The following is a 6,603-nucleotide window of genomic DNA, read 5'->3' as shown; positions in this document are numbered from 1 at the left end:
TAATAGAAGTAGAACATCACTTATTAATAAGTTAGAGGAAGTTAGATTGTGCATACACTATTTAAAAATATGATGGGTAAAGCGATTGTTGATTATTGATTTAAAATGGCAGGATATATCTAACTACTTTCCCTTTTTCATTTCAAGGATTTGCAACTATTGCAATTATCTCAAAATGTGAAGAGCTCTTTTAGGTGGATGGGTTTTTTAAAAAAAATTTATATTTTTTTTAGCATGGGCAGAATTTGTGACAATCAAAATAGATATAGACGTTTTTGAAATTTCAGAGGAGGGTGTCTGGACAAGTAAAGTCATAAATCGGGTTGTCGAAAGGGAGGAGGGTTGAATACTATTTCCTTGATAAGCAAGTTTTAAATTTATCATGTGACAACTTTTTAAAAAAAGTTATGATATTTCAACCCATTTTACATAATTTTATGGTATTATAAGTGCCATCACATTATATTTAAATTTACAGCATGAGGAAAAAATATTTATCCTTTTATCAGGTCACGACGAATAATGAAGGTTTCACTAAAGGAACTGATAAGGACACACACACACACACACACACACACACACACACACACATAATCGTGTGAAAACAGATTTTATTCGGAAATTTCGTTTTATTTTGCAAAACCAACTGCATTGCTTATTTAAGACCTACCCTAGGGATATAGGGAACCAGTCTATATTGCTTATACAGGGAACCAGTCTATATTGCTTATTTAGGACCTACCCTAGGAATACAGGGAACCAGTCTATATTGATCATTTAGGACCTTCCCTAGGTATACAGGGAACCAGTCTATATTGCTTATTTAGGACCTACCCTAGGTATACAGGGAACCAGTCTATATTGCTTATTTAGGACCTACCCTAGGTATATAGGGAACCAGTCTATATTGCTTATTTAGGACCTACCCTAGGTATACAGGGAACCAGTCTATATTGACGACTTTTATCAACTCCGGTTGCGCAGGCTCTTGATTTTCTGTCTTTCTTATATTAATGACTGTAAATGTTTTTAATTTTAAAACAATATATACTATCAACGTATGCAAGCGACGCCTAAAGAGTGACCGAAGTTTTATAGGAAAAGGAAGTTGACGAATGAGAGTGCCGACTACTAAAACGCAAGAACTTCAAAACCGAAAGTAAACCACGGTAATTTACCGGCAATACGATTTACTGTAAAGATTGTGGTAGATTGTAGATTATTGTGCATGATTGTGGTAGATTGTAGTACATTGTGGTAAAAGTGACGCACGTAATTTACAGTATTGTATTAGTTTGATGCACGTGTATCGGACGCAAACTTGATACTAAAATGGTTTAAGATCATAAAAGTTATTGTTAGGGTCAAAACCCTTCTATTGCATGATTCATTTTATACTAAGTATGTAGACATATAGATATCAGGAAAACAGCATGGCATCGGGAACATATTAATTTCACAGTCACGACAATTCTAATATATATGGTCCCTTAGATCACATTAGCTCGTATCATTGCTTACAATTGACCTGTTTAATTATATAATAAGTTATAACTACATTATATATTGCATGTATGACAGGTCAGTTGTAAGCAACAATACGAGCCCCTGTGCCTTAGATAAATATATAACAGGAGTATAATCATATATTTCTGAAAGGGGCCATGTATTTTGATGGGGTTGAAAGCCGTTGTTTTCATGCGGAACATATTTAATATTATTTTAACAGGACAGCATAAAACAACCAAACAAACCAAGATGGTGAAGAAAAAGTCAAATAGGATAAACATATGGGACCTTGGTGGAAAAGAGAGTTAATTTTGTAAAATATACGAAATAATGATGCAGTTGTACAATATAAAGTTGCTGAACAGTATTCTTTTTTGTGGCACTGCTGTTGTATGATGGGGTGAGAAACTCACTTATAAAGGTATTGACAGAAAAAACTCGAGTACAAAAGTGATCATGGTTTTTCTTTCAGTACTTTTTGGATGCCCCACCCTATAACACATCTGTATGTCCAGTACTTTTTTGATACCCCATCCTATAACACATCTGTATTTCCACCAAATACAGGTACCAAGTCTGAATGACGTATTTCACAGCTGACTTTTTTAAAAATCATGCTATGTTTGTAATAAAAGGAATGGCTTATAAATTGTATAAAATTTTATTGATTGATAAAATTGCATGCTCTGCAATGAACATTGTGATATGTCATTCAGATGTCGTTGGTTACTTACTTACACACACACACTGAGCCATGAAGTCAACCATTGATCAGACATTCAGGATATAGTGTACTAAGGTGAGTTAGTGTGTGCAGAATGTTGCAGAGATCAGCAAATGTATACAAATGAATGTTTACACTTGCACTAGAACACAAAAATAACTGGTTGGCATGATAATAAAGGTGCAAGATCCTTTGTAATATTTTTGACTTGTAGTACAACGGTCTTAGCTACAGGCAGTACACAGCATCTATGTGCCAAGCCATTGTAGAGGTTAGGACCTGGTCTTCTTATGAATGTGCACTATCTGTAAAAATAAAATGATTTTGACAATAGCTCTGTTTTGAACATCTTTGAAGCTGCTGGCTTCTCAATTAATGCTGACAATGATCATGTCCATAAGGATGATGAGGATGATTTTCCCTTGGCTTGACTGGCTAGTCATTTATTCCTATATAATTTTGACAATGACATTCCTGAGGATAATTTTGATGATTGGGAGAGTGAAATTATGTTGCAATTTCATGAAAGGAATCAGGCTGATGATGAAAGCAAGGATGATGAGTCTGAGCCAGTCTGCAGTGATATGATACACATGAGTTTTAGATCTTATAAAGAGATTTATAAAACTTAGTGAGTGCTAAGGATTACTGTTATTTGACAGTGTCACAAGAACTGGATTCATTAATACAAGCCACATTAGTCAAACAATGATGTTAAAGAAACAGCATACAGTGCTCATGTATTCTTGTAAGTCAGGCTTCATGCATTCTTGTAAGTCAGGCTTCATGTATTCTTGTAAACCAGGCTTCATGTATTCTTGTAAGCCAGGCTTAATGCATTGTTGTAAGCCAGGCTTCATGTATTCTTGTAAGTCAGGCTTCATGTATTCTTGTAAACCAGGCTTCATGTATTCTTTTAAGTCAGGCTTCATGTATTCTTGTAAGCCAGGCTTCATGTATTGTTGTAAGCCAGACTTCATGTATTGTTGTAAGCCAGGCTTCATGCATTCTTGTAAGCCAGGCTTCATGCATTCTTGTAAGCCAGGCTTCATGTATTCTTGTAAACCAGGCTTCATGTATTCTTGTAAACCAGGCTTCATGTATTCTTGTAAGCCAGGCTTCATGTATTCTTGTAAGTCAGGCTTCATGTATTGTTGTAAGCCAGACTTAATGTATTGTTGTAAGCCAGGCTTAATGCATTGTTGTAAGCCAGGCTTCATGCATTCTTGTAAGCCATGCTTCATGTATTGTTGTAAGCCAGGCTTCATGTATTCATGTAAGCCAGACTTCATGCATTGTTGTAAGCCAGGCTTCATGTATTGTTGTAAGCCAGGCTTCATGCATTGTTGTAAGCCAGGCTTCATGTATTGTTGTAAGCCAGGCTTAATGCATTGTTGTAAGCCAGGCTTCATGCATTCTTGTAAGCCAGGCTTCATGTATTCTTGTAAGCCAGGCTTCATGTATTCATGTAAGCCAGACTTCATGCATTGTTGTAAGCCAGGCTTCATGCATTCTTGTAAGCCAGGCTTAACGCATTGTTGTAAGCCAGGCTTCATGCATTCTTGTAAGTCAGGCTTCATGCATTCTTGTAAGTCAGGCTTCATGTATTCTTGTAAGCCAGACTTCATGTATTGTTGTAAGCCAGACTTCATGTATTCATGTAAGCCAGGCTTAATGCATTCTTATAAGTCAGGCTTCATGCATTCTTGTAAGCCAGGCTTCAAACATTCTTGTAAGCCAGGCTTCATGTATTCTTGTAAGCCAGGCTTCATGTATTCTTGTAAGCCAGGATTCATGTATACTTGTAAGCCAGGCTTAATGCATTGTTGTAAGCCAGGCTTCATGTATTCTTGTAAGCCAGGCTTCATGTATTCTTGTAAGCGAGGCTTAATGCATTGTTGTAAGCCAGGCTTCATGCATTCTTGTAAGTCAGGCTTCATGCATTGTTGTAAGCCAGGCTTAATGAATTGTTGTAAGCCAGGCTTCATGAATTGTTGTAAGTCAGGCTTCATGCATTCTTGTAAGTCAGGCTTCATGTATTCTTGTAAGCCAGGCTTCATGTATTCTTGTAAGCGAGGCTTAATGCATTGTTGTAAGTCAGGCTTCATGTATTCTTGTAAGCCAGGCTTCATGTATTCTTGTAAGCGAGGCTTAATGCATTGTTGTGAGCCAGACTTCATGCATTCTTGTAAGTCAGGCTTCATGTATTCTTGTAAGCCAGGCTTCATGTATTCTTGTAAGCCAGGCTTAATACATTGTTGTAAGCCAGGCTTCATGCATTGTTGTAAGCCAGGCTTCATGCATTCTTGTAAGCCAGGCTTCATGCATTCTTGTAAGCCAGGCTTCATGTATTCTTGTAAGCGAGGCTTAATGCATTGTTGTAAGCCAGGCTTCATGTATTCTTGTAAGCCAGGCTTCATGTATTCTTGTAAGCGAGGCTTAATGCATTGTTGTAAGCCAGGCTTCATGCATTCTTGTAAGTCAGGCTTCATGCATTGTTGTAAGCCAGGCTTAATGAATTGCTGTAAGCCAGGCTTCATGCATTGTTGTAAGCCAGGCTTCATGCATTCTTGTAAGCCAGGCTTCATGCATTGTTGTAAGCCAGGCTTAATGAATTGTTGTAAGCCAGGCTTCATGTATTCTTGTAAGTCAGACTTAATGCATTGTTGTAAGCCAGGCTTCGTGCATTCTTGTAAGCCAGGCTTCATGCATTCTTGTAAGCCAGGCTTAATGCATTCTTGTAAGGCAGGCTTCATGTATTCTTGTAAGCCAGGCTTCATGTATTCTTGTAAGCCAGGCTTAATGCATTGTTGTAAGCCAGTCTTAATGAATTGTTGTAAGCCAGGCTTCAGGTATTCTTGTAAGTCAGACTTAATGCATTGTTGTAAGCCAGGCTTCATGCATTGTTGTAAGCCAGGCTTCATGCATTCTTGTAAGCCAGGCTTCATGCATTCTTGTAAGCCAGGCTTCATGCATTCTTGTAAGCCAGGCTTCATGTATTCTTGTAAGCCAGGCTTAATGCATTGTTGTAAGCCAGTCTTAATGAATTGTTGTAAGCCAGGCTTCATGTATTCTTGTAAGCGAGGCTTAATGCATTGTTGTAAGCCAGGCTTCATGCATTGTTGTAAGCCAGGCTTCGTGCATTGTTGTAAGCCAGGCTTAATGAATTGTTGTAAGCCAGGCTTCATGCATTGTTGTAAGCCAGGCTTCATGCATTGTTGTAAGCCAGGCTTCATGCATTCTTGTAAGCCAGGCTTCATGTATTCTTGTAAGTCAGGCTTCATGCATTCTTGTAAACCAGGCTTCATGCATTCTTGTAAGCCAGGCTTCATGTTTCTTGCAAGCCAGGCTTCATGTATTCTTGTCAGCCAGGCTTCATGTATTCTTTTTTAGCCAGGCTTCATGCATTGTTGTAAGCCAGGCTTCATGTGTTCTTGTAAGCCAGGCTTCGTGTATTCTTGTAAGCAAGGCTTCATGCATTCTTGTAAACCAATCTTCATGTATTCTTGTAAGCCAGGCTTCATGTATTCTTGTAAGTTAGGCTTCATGCATTCTTGGAAGCCAGGCTTCATGTATTCTTGTAAGCCAGGCTTCATGTATTCTTGTAAGCCAGGCTTCATGTATTCTTGTAAGCCAGGCTTCATACATTCTTGTAAGCCAGGCTTCATGTATTCTTGTAAACCAGGATTCATGCATTCTTGTAAGCCAGGCTTCATGCATTCTTGTAAGCCAGGCTTCATGTATTCTTGTAAGCCAGGCTTCATGCATTCTTGTAAGCCAGGCTTAATGCATTGTTGGAAGTCAGGCTTCATGTATTCTTGTAAGCCAGGCTTCATGTATTCTTGTAAGCCAGGCTTAATGCATTGTTGTTAGTCAGGCTTCATGCATTCTTGTAAGCCAGGCTTCATGTATTCTTGTAAGCCAGGCTTCATGTATTCTTGTAAGCCAGGCTTCATGCATTCTTGTAAACCAGGCTTCATGTATTCTTGTAAGTCAGGCTTTATGCATTGTTGTAAGCCAGGCTTCATGCATTCTTGTAAGCCAGACTTCATGTATTCTTGTAAGCCAGGCTTTATGCATTGTTGTAAGCCAGGCTTCATGCATTCTTGTAAGCCAGGCTTCATGTATTCTTGTAAGTCAGACTTAATGCATTGTTGTAAGTCTGGCTTCATGCATTCTTGTAAGCCAGGGTTCATGCATTGTTGTAAACCAGGCTTCATACATTCTTGTAAGTCAGGCTTCATGCATTCTTGTAAGCCAGGCTTCATGCATTGTTGTAAGCCAGGCTTCATGTATTCTTGTAAGCCAGGCTTCATGCATTGTTGTAAGCCAGGCTTAATGCATTGTTGTAAGCCAGGCTTCATGCATTC

The 6,603-nt window shown here is 38.4% G+C and overlaps 1 protein-coding gene across 6 annotated transcripts in view; it reads left to right on the top strand.

Moving 5' to 3' along the window:
* The first annotated feature begins 918 nt into the window (after positions 1 to 918).
* LOC149792848 (uncharacterized) overlaps positions 919 to 6,603 on the top strand; it is a 31,015-nt gene continuing 25,330 nt past the window's right edge. For 4 of the 6 annotated variants that reach the window (XR_016422645.1, XR_016422644.1, XM_089966623.1 and 1 more), the window contains exon 1: positions 920 to 1,169. The gene's annotated coding sequence lies outside the window, so the exon portion shown is untranslated. Of the gene's footprint in view, positions 1,170 to 6,603 lie in introns of all 6 variants that reach the window. The other 2 variants (XM_089966624.1, XM_089966622.1) reach the window with 1 other exon arrangement.

Source organism: Sinohyriopsis cumingii, chromosome 8 (assembly GCF_028554795.1).
Source record: "Sinohyriopsis cumingii isolate HCF-2022 chromosome 8, ASM2855479v2, whole genome shotgun sequence".
NCBI lineage: Eukaryota > Metazoa > Mollusca > Bivalvia > Unionida > Unionidae > Sinohyriopsis > Sinohyriopsis cumingii.
This window is presented reverse-complemented; position numbering and strand designations above follow the sequence as displayed.